The sequence below is a fragment of the Pseudophryne corroboree genome, chromosome 4, assembly GCF_028390025.1.
Source record: "Pseudophryne corroboree isolate aPseCor3 chromosome 4, aPseCor3.hap2, whole genome shotgun sequence".
Classification (NCBI taxonomy): domain Eukaryota; kingdom Metazoa; phylum Chordata; class Amphibia; order Anura; family Myobatrachidae; genus Pseudophryne; species Pseudophryne corroboree.
In genome coordinates this window covers 720,555,932-720,568,513 of record NC_086447.1, presented here as the reverse complement: position 1 = coordinate 720,568,513, position 12,582 = coordinate 720,555,932, and the positions used below count along the sequence as shown (strand labels likewise).

Sequence of the window (12,582 nt, the reverse complement as noted above, 5' to 3'; positions counted from 1 at the left end):
AGCCTTGGCTTTTATCCATGCCAAGTTCTGTTGTACATTTTGTATACATCAGCCAGTCACACACCGTTATACAAGTGTCTCATATCAAATGAATCAGGGCAGTCTTCTGAAACTGTGCATCGCATTCATTTGTGACAAATGCTGGGCACACACTGGTAGATATATCTACAGACAGACCGGGCAGTGCGTTGAGCATACACACTGCCCGATCCATCGGGACTGATGTCACGAACTGCGCTGGCGTTTACGTGCACCCGCCCAGTTCAACTGTCTGTCACTGCCGGCGTCTGCAGCACGTGTGCAGTCGGTTGGCTGACCGCACGTATACACAGTACAAAGCGCCAATATACAGTTAGATATATTGGCCGTCTGCTGTGCTACAGGACCAGTGCAATATGTCGGTGAGCGTCGGCAGTCACATATCGCTCGTACACAACGTCCGACGGACCTGCAATATATCGGCCGTTCAATAGAGTGGCTGATATATCGGCCAGTGTGTAACATGCGTTTTAAAGAGAAAGGCACTCTGTGTAAGCTGAGTTGCACAGGTCCTGGCAGCTTACTTGCAGCAAACGCCTTGCGTCACATGCACAAGGCTAGGTGTATGAGGACATATTAGTATTTATTTCTCTTACGTCCTAGAGGATACCGGGGTCCACATTAGTAACATGCGGTATAGACGGGTCCACTAGGAGCCTTGGGCACTTTAAGAAATCGATAGTGTGGGCTGGCTCCTCCCTCTATGCCCCTCCTATCAGACTCGGTTTAGAAAATGTGCCTGGAGGAGCCGGTCATGCATGGGAAGCTCCTGAAGAGTTTTTTCTGCATTTATTTTCTGTTTTATTATTTTCAGGCAGGTCTGGTTGGCAACAGACTGCCTGCTTCGTGGGACTTGGGGGGGGGTTAAATAACAGCCCAACCTCCATAGGGTTATTGGTCCCGTTTCCCGCTGACAGGACACTGAGCTCCTGAGGGTCCTATTCGCAAGCCCCACCACGGCGAGCGTACAGAGCCGCATCACACCGCCACCCCTAACAGAGCCAGAAGAGTGGTGAGTAGGTGGCCAGCATCCCGGTCAGCGGGTCGCCGGCTGTGATGGCGGCATGAGGGTAGGAGCGCAGCGCTGCATGCACGTTGTGCTCAAGGCCTCAGGTACACTTTAGTGTCCGCTGTGAGGGGCAGCTGGAGCCACATCTATTACCCACAAAACTGCACTATTACAGGGGTTCTGATCCCCTACAGACATGCTTCCACACCTCAGCCAGTATAAGGACTGGGAAGACTGCGCGCCAGTACGGGGCGGTGCCTTCACTGTGAGCGGATCCAGCAGCTCACCAGCGCCATTTTCCCTCTGCAGCTTTACACAGGCAGCCTGTCAGGGAAGCGCAGCTACTCCACACGGACTCCAAAGCACCTCAGAGGTACCAGGGGGTCATAGCAAAGGGGGGGAGCAATAATTTGGTGTACAAAGGCCTGTTAAGGGTACTTGGTCTGCGACCCAGCTAAGTTTAGTCTTTAGCTATTGGGGCGCTGTGTGGCTGGCTTCACTGTACTCTGTGTCTCCCTAGAAGGGCTCTGTGTGGGTTAACTGTGCTTTAACCTTTTCCTTAGTGTGTGTGTGTGTGTGTGTGTGTGTGTGTGTGTGTGTGTGTATTTCTTTCACATTTATCATGTCAAAGGAGTGTGTATCATGAACAGCAGAGTGTTCATGATTGTTTCTCAATCAAGGGGATCACTAACTCAGGATATTACACATTCTCAAGCTAGTGGATCTGAACCTGTATGGTTAGATTCATTAAAAGGGATGATTTCATATATTTCAAATTGTCCCAAAATGAAAAGGAGACGCAATATTTAAGGGAGTGGTCTTCTGGTTGCCAAATGTCGGGATCACGGCGCACAGTATACCTGTGCCGAAATCCCGACACCCGGCATACCAACACATTCTCCCTCATGGGGGTCCACGACCCCCCTGGAGGGAGAATAAATAGCGTGGCGTGCCACTGTGCCCGCAGCGTGGCGAGCGAAGCAAGACCGCAAGGGGCTCATTTGCTCTCGCCACGCTGTCTGTATGCCAGCGGTCGGGCTCCCGGCGCCGGTATGCTGGTCGCCGGGAGCCCGGCCGCCAGCATACCATACTACACCCATTTAAGGCAGTCTGTAGATGACCTCCTGCATAGGGATTCAGTGGTCATCCCGGCATCTCAGACCCCTGCTATTTGTCCACAGAAATGTACTCTGGCCCAAATCATGCAGGCTGAAACCGACGATGATGTATCAGACCCAGAGGAGGGGGAGGTGGACTTGGTAGGGGGAGATGCAGCTTTAGCACAGGGAATACAGGCCCTGATTGAAGCTATAAGAGATGTATTACACGTTCCTGACAAGGTGACAGAGGACGAGGAGGAATCCTTTTTTAATGTGAAAAAGAAATCCTATGCTATTTCTCATACATCCTAGAGGATGCTGAGGTCCACTTCAGTACCATGGGGTATAGACTGTTCCGCAGGAGCCATGGGCACTTTAAGACTTTTTCTCTTACGTCCTAGAGGATGCTGGGGACTCCGTAAGGACCATGGGGTATAGACCGGCTCCGCAGGAGATATGGGCACTCTAAAGACTTTAGGATAGAATGGGTGTGCAGTGGCTCCTCCCTCTATGCCCCTCCTCCAGACCTCAGTTAGATCCTGTGCCCAGAGGCGACTGGATGCACTGCAGGGGAGCTCTCCTGAGTTTCTCTGAAAAATACTTTTGTTAGGTTTTTTATTTTCAGGGAGCACTGCTGGCAACAGGCTCCCTGCATCGTGGGACTGAGGGGAGAGAAGCAGACCTACTTAAATGATAGGCTCTGCTTCTTAGGCTACTGGACACCATTAGCTCCAGAGGGAGTCTGAACGCAGGTCTCACCCTCGCCGTTCATCCCGGAGCCGCGCCGCTGTCCTCCTCGCAGAGCCGGAAGATAGAAGCCAGGTGAGTATGAGAAGAAAGAAGACTTCAAAGGCGGCAAAAGACTTCATGATCTTCACTGAGGTAACGCTGCGCGCCATTGCTCCCAACACACACACACACACGGCACTGTACGGGTGCAGGGCGCAGGGGGGGCGCCCTGGGCAGCAATTATTACCTCATAAAGAGCACTGGCACAGATATTAGATACTGCTGAGGCAATATAGATATATATTATAAAACCCCCGCCAGTATAAAGAAATTGAGCGGACCGAAGCCCGCCGTCGAGGGGGCGGGGCTTGATCCTCCAGCACTAACCAGCGCCATTTTTCTCCACAGCATGCTGCAGAGAAGTGCTCCCAGACTCTACCCTGCTGAACAATAACAGGGGACAAAAACGAGGGGGGGCACATTTATTTGGTGCAGATTGTACATATATTTATTTATATATATATATATATATATATATATATATATATATATATATATATATATATATATATATAAAGCGCTATCTAGGCTGGGACCGTGTTTTCAGCATATTGTAGCGCTGGGTGTGTGCTGGCTTTCTCTCTCTCTCTGTCTCTCCAAAGGGCCTTATTGTGGGTCAGTCCCCATATTTATTTATCCCAGTGTGTGTGGGGGTGTCAGTACGTGCGTGTCGACATGTCTGAAGCGGAAGGCTCGTCTTGGGAGGTAGCGGAGCAGATGGTGGTGGTGTCTCCGTCGGCACAGCCGACACCTGATTGGGTGGACATGTGGAAGGTTTTGAATGATAATGTGGCTTTATTACAGATTGGACAAAGCAGAGTCCAAAGACAAGCAGGGAATTAACCCATGGCTTTTACTGTGTCCCAGGACCCTTCAGGGTCCCATAAATGTCCCTTTACCCAGTTAGCAGACATTGATACCGACACGGATTCCGACTCCAGTGTCGACTAGGATGATGCAAGGTTGCACCCATGGGTCGCGACAGTATTCAATATAGGTTTATTGCAATAAACGTTGTTTTGCATATCACAGAGGACTCCTCTGTCCCTGACATGAGGGTCTGCATATTTGAAGAAAAATAACCTAACTCATCTCATGAGCTGACCGTGTTATTTAAAACAGCTTGGGAGACTCCTGACATTAGACTGCAGGTTCCCAAGGGTATTATTATGGCGTATCCTTTCTCCTCAAAGGACAGGTTATGGTGGGAATCCTCGCCCACGCTGGACAAGGCCCTAACGCCCTGGTCCAAGAAGGTAGCATTACCGTCCCCTGATACGGTGGCCCTATAGGATCCTGCGGATAGTAAGCAGGAATCTACCTTCAAATAAATTTTATGCGACTGCTGGAGCCCTATTTAGACCTGCAGTAGCATCGGCATGGGTAGGTAACGCAATTACAGCTTGGGCTGGTAACTTGTCGTCTAACATTGACACCCTAGATAAAGATAGTGTGTTGGCCTTAGGTCACATCAAGGACGCAGCACTATATATGAGAGAGGCTGCGAGAAATATTGGGTGTTTGGGTTCAAAGGCTAAGGCCATGGCAGGTTCTGCTAGTAGGTCCCTGCGGACCCGTCAATGGACAGGTAATGCTGACTCAGAGAGTCATATGCAAGCTTTACCTAGCAAGGGTGAAGTTTTATTTGGGGAGGGTCTCGCGGACCTGGTTTTCACAGCTACCGCAGGTAAGTCGTCTTTTTTTTGCCTTATGCTCCCCCACAGCAAAAGGAAACACCGTAATAACAGATGCAGTCCTTGCGGTCACGCAAGTTCAGAAAGGGGCGTGGCTTTATTTCCTCGCCAAAGGTAGAGGTAGAGGGAAAAGATCACCGGCTACAGCCAGTTCACAAAAAAAGTGTCCTCCCCGACCCCTACCACATCCATCAAAGAGGTGCTTCCACACCGATTTTCAAATCTGCTTTGCCAGCTACTTCCCCGGAGAGGAAAGTAGTTTTGGCAGCCATACTAAAGCTGGGTCAACAGCAGGTGTTTATCATGGTTCCCCTAGTGCAACAGGGAAAAGGGTTTTATTCTGCCCTATTTGTGGTCCTGGAGCTGGATGGCTCGGTCAGACCAATTCTGAATCTAAAATCCCTAAACCTACATTAAAGAGGTTCAGATTCAAGATGGAATCTCTCAAGGCAAGGATATCCAGCCTGGAAAGGGGGGGATTTTATGGTGTCACTAGACATATAGGATGCATACCTTCATGTCCCCATATATCCTCCTCATCAGGCGTACCTAAGGTTCGCTGTACAGGATTGACATTACCAGTTTCAGACGTTGCCGTTGGGGCTTTCTACAGGCCTGAGAATTTCACCAAGGTAATGGCGGAAATAATGGTACTCCTGCACAAACAAGGGGTCACAAGTATCGCATACTTGGACGATCTCCTGATAAAAGCGAGTTCAGGGGAACCGTTATTAAAGACAGTGTCTCTCTCCCTGAGAGTACTACAACAGCACAGCTGGATTCTAAATTTACCAAGGTAGCAGTGGGTTCCGACAACTCTGTTGTATTTTTTGGGGCGTGATTCTGGATACAGAAAAACAGAGGGGTTTTTCTCCCGGTAGAAAAGAGCCCAGGAACCCCAGAACATGATCAAAGACCTGTTAAAGCCTATAAGAGTGTCAGTCCATCAATGCACTCGAGTACTGGGAAAAATGGTGGCGACCTACGAGGCCATCCCCTTCGGCAGGTTTCATGCGAGGACTTTTCAGTGGGACCTTCTGGGCAAGTGGTCCGGGTCCCATCTTCAAATACATCAGAAAATAACCCTGTCCCCCAGGGCCAGGGTGTCTCTCCTGTGGTGGCTGCAGAGTGCTCACCTTCTAGAGGGTCGCAGGTTCGGCATTCAAGACTGGGTTCTGGTGACCATGGACGCGAGCCTCCGAGGATGAGGAGCAGTCACACAAGGAAGGAATTTTCAGGGACTATGGTCAAGCCAGGAGGCTGGTCTACACATCAACATACTGGAATTGAGGGCCATATACAACGGCCTACGACAAGCGGAGAATCTTCTTCGTGACCTACCGGTTCTGATTTAATCCGACAACATCACAGCCGTGGCTCATGTAAACCGCCAAGGCTGGACAAGGAGCAGAGTGGCAATGGCGGAAGCCACCAGGATTCTGCGCTGGGCAGAAAATCACGTAAGCGCTCTGTCAGCGGTATTCATTCCGGGAGTTGACAACTGGGAAGTAGACTTCCTCAGCAGACACTATCTCCATCCAGGAGAGTGGGGGACTTCATCATGAAGTTTTTGCAGAGATAACAAGTCTTTGCGGACTTCCTCAAATAGACATGTTGGCGTCACGCCTCAACAAGAAGCTTCGGAGGTATTGTGCCAGGTCAAGGGACCCGCAGGCAGTAGCGGTGGACGCCCTGGTGACACAATGGATGTTTCAGTCAGTCTGTGTTCCCTCCTCTTCCTCTCATCTCAAAAATATTGAGAATCATAAGACGAAAAAGAGTGCAGACTATACTCATTGTTCCAGATTGGCCTCAAAGGGCCTGGTATTCAGATCTTCAGGAGATGCTCACAGAAGATCCTTGGCCTCTTCCTCTTAGGGGAGGACCTGTTGCAGCAGGGGCCATGCGTGTTCCAAGACTTACCGCGGTTACGTTTGACGGCATGGCGGTTGAACACCAAATCCTAGCTGGGAAGGGTATTCAGGAAGAAGTCATCCCTACTCTGATAAAGGTTAGGAAGGAGGTGACGGCGAAACATTATCACCGTATCTGGAGGAAGTATGTATCTTGGTGTGAAGCCTAGAATGCTCCTACAGAAGACTTCCACTTGGGCCGGTTTCTCCACTTTCTACAGACTGGAGTGGATATGGGCCTAAAGTTAGGCTCCATTAAGGTACAGATTTCGGCCCTTTCTATATTCTTCCAGAAAGAATCGGCTTCTCTCACAGAAGTACAGACTGTTGTAAAGGGAGTGCTGCACATCCAGCCTCCTTTTGTGCCCCCAGTGGCACCATGGGACCTCAACGTGGTGTTCCTAAAATCTCACTGGTTTCAGCCTCTTCAAACTGTTGGGTTAAAATTTCTCACTTGGAAGGTGGTCATGTTGTTGGCCTTGGCATCTGCAAGGCGGGTGTCCGAATTGGCGGCCTTGTCTCATAAGAGCCCCTATCTCATTTTCCATGTGGATAGAGCAGAGTTGAGGACTTGTCCTCAATTTTTACCTAAGGTGGTGTCATCGTTTCATATGAACCAACCTATTGTGGTGCCTGTGGCTACGGGAGACTTGGAGGATTCCAAATCCCTTGATGTAGTCAGGGCCTTAAAAATTTACGTAGCCAGGACGGCTCGGATTAGGAAAACAGAAGCTCTGTTTGTCCTGTATGCAGCCAACAAGGTTGGCGCTCCTGCTTCTAAGCAGACTATTGCTCGCTGGATCTGTAACACGATTCAGCGGGCTCATTCTACGGCTGGATTGCCGGTACCAAATTCGGTAAAGGCCCATTCCACTTGGAAGGGGGGCTCTTCTTGGGCGGCTGCCCGAGGCGTCTCGGCGTTACAGCTTTGCCGAGCGGCTACTTGGTTGGGTTCAAACACTTTTGCAAAATTCTACAAGTTTGATACCTTGGCTGATGAGGACCTCATGTTTGCTCAATCGGTGCTGCAGAGTCATCCGCACTCTCCCGCCCGACCTGGGGCTTTGGTATAAACCCCATGGTCCTTACGGAGTCCCCAGCATCCTCTAGGACGTAAGAGAAAATAAGATTTTAAACCTACCGTAAATCTTTTTCTCCTAGTCCGTAGAGCAGGCATTCCCAACCACGGTCCTCAAGGCACACCAACAGTGCAGGTTTTAGTAATATCCAGGCTGCAGCACAGATGGTTAAATCAAAATAACTGAGCTACTAATAAAGTCACCTGTGCTGCAGCCTGGATATCACTAAAACCTGCACTGTTAGTGTGCCTTGAGGACCGTGGTTGGGAATGCCTGCCGTAGAGGATGCTGGGCGCCCGTCCCAGTGCGGACGAAATTCTGCAAGACTTGTATATAGTTGTTGCTTACATAAGGGTTATGTTACAGTTAAGATCAGTCGTTGGCTGATACTGTTTTGTTCATACTGTTAACTGGTTGCGTATATTCCAGGTTATACGGTGTGGATGGTGTGGGCTGGTATGAATCTTGCCCTTAGATTAACAAAAATCCTTTCCTCGTACTGTCAGTCTCCTCTGGGCACAGTTTCTTTAACTGAGGTCTGGAGGAGGGGCATAGAGGGAGGAGCCAGTGCACACCCATTCTATCCTAAAGTCTTTAGAGTGCCCATGTCTCCTGTGGAGCCCGTCTATACCCCCATGGTCCTTACGGAGTCCCCGGCATCCTCTACGGACTAGGAGAAAAAGATTTACCGGTAGGTTTAAAATCTTATTTTTTCAGAGTGTGAACTGGCTATCCCTCTATGCCCCTCCTCCTCAGTTTAGAAAATGTGCCCAGGCAAACTGGTCGCACTCTAGTGGAGCTCTACTGAGTTTCACTAAAAGACTTTGTTAGGTTTTTTATTTTCAGGGAGACTGCTGGCAACGGTCTCTCTGCTTCGTGGGACTTAGGGGGAAGAAGTAGGAACCAACTTCCTAAAGAGTTTCATGGCTCTGCTTCTGCTGACAGGACACCATTAGCTTCTGAAGGGTATTGAACACTAGCTGCGGCTATGCGCTCACTCCCACAGCATGCCGTCACACCCCTAACAGAGCCAGAAGTCAGAAGACTGGTGAGTAGTATTACCGGAGGTCTGCAGAGAGGGATCTCCGGTCATCATGACGGCTTAAGGTACCGCACAGCGAGCGGGAACGCTGCGCGAACATGCTATCCATTACACAGTGCACAGAAGGGCGGGCGGGGGGGGCGGCGCACCCTGGGTAGCGCGAAACCTACTCTCACCGGCAAAAGGTGGCATATGATGCTGTGGCACAGTCCTACACCCCCGCCAGTATAAACATCGGGTTCAATAGCTAAGAAAAAATGCGCCATTGCAGGGGGTGGGGCTTCTTCCTCGGGCAGCCAGCACACTGCTCGGCGCCATTTTCTTCCAGCAAAAAGCTGGGAAAGAAACGCTGATCTTCCTCTCAACTTCTGATTTTAGTATCTGGGTGCAAAAAGGGGGAGGAGGAAGGAAGTGTATATTGTGGTACTATAACCTATTATTGGCAATCTCCTGCGCCGGCATAAAAGACACATCACTCTCAGATGCAGTCCTTTTGACCCAATAACTACAAAAAGGGTAAAGGTTCCCCTCTCTTTGCGGGTAAAGGAAGGGGAAAAGGAAAAAAGTCCCACAGTGTCTCCAGGATCACAGGAGCAGAAATCAACCTCTGCTTCTGCCAAATCTTCAGCATGACGCTGGGGCTCCCTTGCGGTAAATCCTTTTCTCCTAGTCCGTAGAGGATGCTGGGCACCCAGCCCAGTGCGTACTTTACCTGCAGTTGTTAATTTGTTGAAAATGTTTTCAGCATGTTTGCTGTAATGTTCAAGCCCGTTGGCATGTGTTTTGTTGAATGCCATGTTGTGCAGCATGGTTGAAGTGTGAGCTGGTATGAATGTCACCATTAACTTAAAAAGTAAATCCTTTCCTCGAAATGTCGGTCTCACTGGGCACAGTTCCTATACTGAGGTCTGGAGGAGGGGCATAGAGGGAGGAGCCAGTTCACACTCTGAAAAAGTCTTAAAGTGCCCATGGCTCCTGCGGAACCGTCTATACCCCATGGTACTGAAGTGAACCCCAGCATCCTCTACGGACTAAGAGAAAAGGATTTTCGGTAGGTATTAAAATACATTTTTTTTCCTGCTTCTAAGTAATTAAATTCTCTTTTTGAAGCAACTTGGGATAATCATGACAGGAAGTTTCAGATTCCAAAACGGTTACTCACATCTTTCCCGTTCTCTCAGGATGATAGGAAACAATGGGAAAACCCACCGATAGTGGACACTTCGGTTTCCAGGCTGTCTCATAAAATAGTTCTAGATAGTTCTAGACCTGTTCTTGGGGCTGCTATGTTGAAGGATGCTGCAGACTGCAAGTTTGAGACCACTCTCAAATCTCTACACAGCTGTGGGGGGGGGGGGGGGGGCAGCAAAGACCCACTATAGCTTGTGCATGGATCACTAGGGCCATTGCAAAATGGTCAGGTAATCTAATTGACGGGTTAGATTCCTTATCCAGGGGGGAGATTATTTTACTCCAGCATATACAGTATGGACCACCTCGTGCCTGGATAAAAAATCTTATCGTACGGGGCTACAGACTGAATTTTCAAGAACTCACACCTCACAGATTCTTCAAATACAGCTTACCAGCTTTACCGGAAGCAAGTATGACCTTGCAAGCAGCAATTTGAAAACTGGTACAGGCTCAGGTCATTGTTCCAGTTCCTCTACAACTACAAAACAAGGGTTTCTATTCCAACCTGTTTGTGGTACCGAAACCAGACAGTTCGGTGAGGCCCATTTTAAACCTTAAGTCACGGAACCCGTATTTATGGGTGTTCAAATTCAAGATGGAGTCGCTGAGGGCGGTGATCTCAGGTCTGGAGGAGGGAGAATTCCTGGGGTCTCTGGATATCAAGGATGCGTACCTTCATATTCCGATTTGGCTACCTCATCAGGCTTATCTAAGGTTTGCGTTGCAGGACTGTCATTACCAGTTCCAGGCCCTGCCCTTTGGGATCTCCACGGCCCCGAGGGTATTTACCAAAGTGATGGCGGAGATGAGGGCTCTCCTCCGCAAACAAGGAGTGAACATATTACTGTACTTGGATGATCTGCTGATAAAAGCACCATCCAGGGAGAGGTTGTTGCACAGCATTGCCCTCTCCACACTTCTCCAGGATCACGGCTGGATCCTGAACATGCCAAAATCTCACCTGGAACCAACACTGAGGCTTCCGTTCCTTGATACTGGACACGGAGGTACAGAAAGTATTCCTTACTCTGGAAAAGGCATTGGTGATTCAGTCAATGGTGCGGGACGGGAAAGGGTTCAAGAATTTCTCATTGCTCCGGACTGGCCAAGAATGGCTTGGTACGCAGATCTACTGGAAATGCTTCTGGAGGACCCATGGCCTCTACCTCTTTGGGAGGATCTTCTACAACAGGGACCGTTCATCTATCAAGACTTAACACGGCTACATTTGACGGCATGGAGGTTGAGCGTCAGATTCTTTCCCGGAAAGGTATTCCGGACAGGGTAATTCCTACCTTGATCCAAGCCAGGAAAGGGGTAACGTCAAAACATTACCACCGGATTTGGAGAAAATACGTCACTTGGTGTGAAAACAGGATATTTCCTGCAGTTGAATTTCTGCAGTCTGGGGCAGATGTGGGCTTATGTTTAGGATCCATAAAAGTCCAGATTTCGGCAGATTTTCTTCCAGAACAGTTGACTTTGCTTCCTGAGGTTCAGATTTTCTTGAAAGGTGTTCTGCACATCCAGCCGCCCTTTGTGCCTCACACGTGGTGTTGAAATTTCTGCAGTCAGATTGGTTTGAGTCTCTCTACAGGAGGTGGATGTAAAGTTTCTTACATGGAAGACCCTCACACCATTGGCCTTGGCTTTGGCACGGCGTGTTTCGAAATTGGGAGCCTTGTCTCACAAGAGCCCCTATTTGTTTTTTCATGAAGATAGAGCTGAACTCGGAACTCATCAGCAATTTCTCCCAAAGGTGGTGTCTGCGTTTCATATCAACCAGCCAATTGTGGTTCCAGTGCTTGCTGACACCTCCTCTACTTCAAAGTCCCTGGATGTTGTGAGGGCTTTGAGAATCTATGTGAAACGGACAGCTCATCACAGAAAATCGGACTCGCTGTTTGTGCTTTATGATCCCAAGAAAATTGGGTGTCCTGCGTCTAAGCAGTCTATTGCTCGCTGGATCATGCTGACTATCCAGCATGCTTACTCTACGGCAGGCTTGCCGGTTCCTAAATCTGTTCATGCCCACTCTACTCTGTCGGTGAGTTCTTCCTGGATGGCTGCCCGGGGTATCTCTGCTTTACAACTCTACCGAGCAGCTACTTGGTCAGGTTAGAACACGTTTGCTAAGTTCTACAAGTTACAGTAGATACCTTGGCTTCTGAGGACCTTCAGTTTGGTCAGTCAGTTCTGCAAGAACCTCAGCACTCTCGCACCCGCTTTGGGAGCTTTGGTACATCGCTATGGTACTAATGTGGACCCCAGTATCCTCTAGGACGTAAGAGAAAATAGGATTTTAATTACCTACCGGTAAATCCTTTTCTCGTAGTCCATAGAGGATACTGGGCGCCCACCCAGTGCTTCATGTTTCCTGCAGGGTTACTTGGTTAAGTGTTGTTGTGGGATCAGCCGTTGCTGTTCCCGTTCATGGTGTGTTAACATGGTTTTTCTTATATCCTTTCTGAATCCTTCTCTCAAGATATGTCCGTCTCCTCGGGCACATTTTCTAGACAGAGTCTGGTAGGAGGTGCATAGAGGGAGGAGCCAGTGCGCACTATTGATTGATTAGAGTGCCCAAGGCTCCTAGTGGACCCATCTATACCCCATGGTACTAATGTGTACCCCAGTATCCTCTACGGACTACGAGAAAAGGATTTACCGGTAGGTAATTTAAAATCCTATTTTGTTCATGTTGTTCCTCACCCTGCTACTTGTCT

The 12,582-nt window shown here is 49.1% G+C and overlaps 1 protein-coding gene across 2 annotated transcripts in view; it reads left to right on the top strand.

The window, feature by feature from the left end:
- FEZ2 (fasciculation and elongation protein zeta 2) overlaps positions 1-12,582 on the top strand; it is a 198,642-nt gene that overhangs the window by 130,053 nt on the left and 56,007 nt on the right. The gene's annotated exons all lie outside the window — the stretch shown is intronic.